This window comes from Penaeus japonicus, unplaced genomic scaffold, assembly GCF_977035675.1.
Source record: "Penaeus japonicus unplaced genomic scaffold, GWHDUDI00000001_assembly GWHDUDI00000041, whole genome shotgun sequence".
NCBI classification, from domain to species: Eukaryota; Metazoa; Arthropoda; class Malacostraca; order Decapoda; family Penaeidae; genus Penaeus; species Penaeus japonicus.
Genome location: NW_028234443.1, coordinates 2,585,487 through 2,590,486, shown reverse-complemented (window position 1 = coordinate 2,590,486; position 5,000 = coordinate 2,585,487). Strand labels below are relative to the sequence as shown.

Here is a 5,000-nt window from a genome sequence, read left to right as displayed (position 1 = left end):
AAGCAAGAAGAAAGGCAGCTATCAAGATAGATAGACAGACAGACAGATGGGTTAAGTGACAGGCATACCGATTGCTATGCAAGCATGCAGGCTGTTTAGTTGATGCAAAGGTCGAGACAGCTTGCATGCACATACAGACATATAAGTGTTTACATACATGCAAGCATATATATATATATATATACATGATTACATACATATATGCATACATTCACACAACACACATAAAGAAAAGAAAAGAAAAAAAAGGGAAAAAAATATATACGCACACACACACACACACACACACACACACACACACACACATATATATATATATATATATATATATATATATATATATATATATATATATATATATATATATATATACATATACATATACCATGAATAGATATATATATAAATAAAAATAGCAGACAATAAAATGCTACACCAGGGAATACCATAACTATAATCACTATCACAGCTGAGTGTTCCTCAATTGGAGTCTGGCGATCGTTGCATAATAGCCGTAGTGGCAACGAGGGGTGTGTCCTCTTCCACTTACCCCCCCCCCTCTCCCTCTCCTACCCCTTTTTCTATCCCCTTACCCCTTACTATCCCTTTTACCTACCCTTCTACCCTTCTTCTTACCTCCTCCGACGTCCTCTCTTCCCCTTTATTGCTCGCCCCTTCTTCTCTCCTCTACCATCTCTCTTCTTCTCTCTTCAATACCCCTCCTACCCTCTACCTCTTCTACCGCTGTCCTACGTATTTCTTCTCCCTCCTTCTTTCCTACCCATATCAATACACCCCCTAAACCTCACCCCACCCCTCTCAACACCTCACCCTACCCCTTTCAACACCCCCTACCCCTCTCAACATCCCCCTACCCTCTCAACACCCCCCTTACCCCTCTCAACTCTCTCCTACCCCTCTCAACACCCCCCTACCCCTATCTTCACCCCACCCTACCCCTCTCAACCCCCCATACCCCTCTCAACAGCTTCCTACCCCTCCCAACACCCCCACCCCCCACCCGTCTCAACACCCACCTACCCCTCTACACCCCATTACCCACCTCTCTCAACACTCCATACCCCTTCTCAACCCCCCACCCCTCTACACCCCACCCCCACCCCACCCCTCTCAACACCCCACCCCCCACCCAACCACCCCTCTCAACACCACACCCCATCCCCTACCCCACTCCCACCACCCCACCCCACCCCCCACCCTTCTCAACACCCCGCCACCCCCACCCCATCCCCTCTCAACACCCCACCCTATCCCCCACCCCCACCCCTCTCAACACCCCACCCCACCCCTCTCCCCATCCCACCCCAACCCCCTCAACACCCCACCCCACCCCATCCCAACCCCCACCCCTCTCAACACCCCACCCCATCCCCCACCCAGCCACCCCTCCCAACACCCCCACCCCTCTCAACACCCCGCCACCCCATCCCCCACCCCTCCCCCAGACAGGTGGCATTAGCAATAGTACTGTTATTCTCGTCATATAAAAGCGTCCGATGATGGTTTGCCTTATTACCTTGCACTTACCGCTCGCCTCCGACATTAACGACACTGTAAATGGTATATTGGCTTGTAATTCCCCCCCTCCTTCCCTCCCTCCCCCCTCCCCCCTTCCTCCTTCCTCCTCCTCCTCCTCCCCTTCTCTTGGTTTTTTTATTTTGTTTGATTTTAGATTTTTTTTTTTTATTATTTTTTTTTTTTTTGGGGGGGGGGTTAATTTGTTTTTTGTTTGCTTATTTTCTTTTGTTTTTGGTTAGCTTGTTTATTATTTGTTTTTGTTTGTTTATTGATTTTTTCGTTTTTTTACGTTGTCTTTTTTACGTAATTTCGCTGTGTGTTTGTTGTTATTGATGGATGTTATTGATTTTTGTTTTTATTAATCATAGTGAGTTTTTTTTATATCCTATAGTTTGTACATATATATATTTTTTTTTTTTTGTTCTTCATAATGTAGTTGTTATTATCGTTGGTATTGTTTTTTATATTACTGTTATTGTTGTTTTTATTGTTATTTTTGTTGTCATTGTCTTTGTTGTTTTTGTTGACTTTGTTATTGATTTTATTTTTGTTGCATGAATCGCAAAAGAAACTAGAAGTGTAAAATGGTAATGACAGACCGATAGAATTGGTAGCAAGAGAAAGTGAGACAGGAGAATAGACACATGGAAAAAGAGGAAAGAGAGAAAAGGCGGAGGAGGGAGGGAGGGAGGGAGGGAGAGGGAGGGAAGGAAGGAGTGAGAAGGAGAGAGAGAGAGAGGGAAGGAAGAAGTAAGAGGGAAACAGAGAGGGAAGGAAGGGGTGAATGAGTGAGGGAAGAAAGGAGTGTGAGAGGGAGGGAAGGAAGGAGTGAGAGCGTGAGAGAGAGAGAGAGAAGGAAGGAGTGAGAGCTTGAGAAAGAGAGAGAGAGAGAGAGAGAGAGAGAGAGCGGGGAGGAAGAAGTGAGAGGGAGAGAGAGAGAGGGAAGGAAGGAATGATGGCGTGAGAGAGGTAGGGAAGGAGTGAGAGCTTGAGAAAGAGAGAGAGAGAGAGAGAGAGAGAGAGAGAGAGAGAGAGAGAGAGAGAGAGAGACGAGGACACCGGACAGAGGACACCTCCAGGCGACTCCCGCACGTGTCCCATCCCCCCCCCATGCCCCCTCCCCCCTCCCCTATCCTTCCCATCATTTCACGGGACGAGAGCATTTATATGAACCTAATTTGCATATTAATGTGATAAGTTGAAATCGAGATGCGCAGATTGACAGCTAGAAACCTTCCGTCGTTCCTGAGTCAAGTTGAATAAAACTTACTAAAGTTACTTACTTACTAGACTTGATGAATACTTATGTTGTTAAAGTTACTTAGTAAAGTTACTTACCATGGTTATTTCTTACCAAACTTATTAATTTTGCTAAAACCTGAACTCGGCGATAAAGCTTACTAATATTATTAAAACTAAAAACTTGAACTTGGTGCTAAAACTTGCATAAGTTATTGAAGTTACTGACTAAAGTTACAAAACTTACTAACTTTGATAAAAAGCCCTAAAGTTATTTATTAAAGTTACACTCGGTGATAAAAGGTCCTAAAGTTATTTCCTAAAGTTACTTACCAAACTCGCTAAAACTCGGTACTACCAAAGTTATTTACTAAAGTTATTTACCAACCTCGCTCAAAAAACACGGCGCTGCTAAAGCAAGGTATCTAAAGTTATTTACCAAATTTGCTAAAACTCGGCGCTACTAAAGTTATTTATTAAAGTTACTTAACAAACTTACAGTACGCACCGCCGCTCCGTAGGATACGCTGATGACGTTGCGGATGTCGCTCGTCACTTTTTTCCCTCCCCCCCTTCCTCCCTCCACCCACTACCCCTCCCCCTCCACCCACTACCCCTGCCTCTCCACCCACTACCCCACCCTTCTTCCCTCTCCACCTACAACCCCTCCCCCTCCACCCACTACCCTTCCCCCTCCACCCTCCCACAACCCCTCCCCCTCCACCCACTACCCTTCCCCCTCCCACTCCACCCACTACCCTTCCCCTCCTCCCTCCACCCACTACCCTTCCTCCTCACCCACTACCCTTCCTCCCTCCACCCACTACCCTTCTCCCTCCCCCACCACCCACAACCCTTCTCCCTCCACCCCCACCCACAACCCTCCCCCTCCACCCTCCCACCCTTCCCGAGGCGTGAATTATGCGTGTCATAATTGACGTGTGCGTGGCGTTTTAGGAGTATTTTTGCGACAGTTTTTATATCGGGTAAAAATGCTAAGAGATCTGGCCGCCGTATTTACTTTTACAACCTGTAAGTTTATTTGAATTATTCATGGAAACCCGATACGTTTCTTTTTGCCTCCATTTCCCCCGCGGCAGCGACGTGTGCCGGCGGGGGGAAATGGAGTCTGTATTGCCCGAGTGTTCTCTCTGTGTGGATGAGAAGAAAGGGTGGATGGATGTGAACGGGTGAGAGGGTAGATGTGAAGGTGGATGGATGTGAACGGGTGAGAGGGCAGATGTGAAGGTGGATGGATGTGAACGGGTGAGAGGGCAGAGGGCGGATGTGAAGGTGGATGGATGTGAATGGATGAGAAGAAAAGGCAGAGGGGAGGATGGATGGATGAGAAGAAAGGGCAGATGTGAAGGTGGATGGATGAGAAGAAAGGGCAGATGTGAAGGGGGATGGATGAGAAGAAAAGGCAGAAGGGAGGAGGGATGGATGAGAAGAAAGGGTGGATGGATGTGAACGGGTGAGAGGGCAGAGGGTAGATGTGAAGGTGGATGGATGTGCATGGATGAGAAGAAAAGGGAGGATGGAAGGATGGTTGAGAAGAAAGGGTGGATGGATGTGAACGGGTGAGAGAGCATAGGGCAGATGTGAAACTGGATGGATGTGATTGGATGAAAAAGAAAAGGCAGAGATGAAGATGAGTATATGCGAATGGATGACAGAAACAAGGATGCCTGGATGTAAAATGGATGAAAGACCGCACGCAGGGCAGAAATAAAGATAAGAGATGCATGTAGATGAACAACAAGAGCACAAAAGCCAGGAGAGGAGACGGAGGTATGCGAGCGAACAAGAGAGGGCGGGGATGCGCAAGAATTTTTGATCCGCGGAATCATTCATCACTTAACGTTGCGCCCGCGCTGTCAGACATCACTCGGCGCGGTCGTATTAGCATCGACTGCCAGGCCCTCGTTCTGTCGCCGGATATTGGCACTGCCGCTCGTTGTTGCTCGGGTCATTAATAACAGCGGCGCCCAGCCATCGCCGCCGCCGCTGCCGCTTCATTCGTCACCGGTGCCGCTCTTGATAACTTGGCACGACTTGGCACCCACACCCCGGGCGTGTAATTACCGCCGTTGCTGTCTGTTTCTGCCTCGGCTGGTTGGGGTGGGGGGGAGGAGGAAGGGGGAGGGAGGAGGAGGGGGAAGATGGAGGTGGGGGGAGGAAGGGGAAGAGGGAGGGGGGAGGAGGGGAGGAAGGGTATCCTA

General features: G+C 48.1%; 1 protein-coding gene across 3 annotated transcripts in view; it reads left to right on the top strand.

The window, feature by feature from the left end:
* Positions 1-5,000, top strand: part of LOC122253935 (AT-rich interactive domain-containing protein 3B) — a 286,582-nt gene that overhangs the window by 221,773 nt on the left and 59,809 nt on the right. The gene's annotated exons all lie outside the window — the stretch shown is intronic.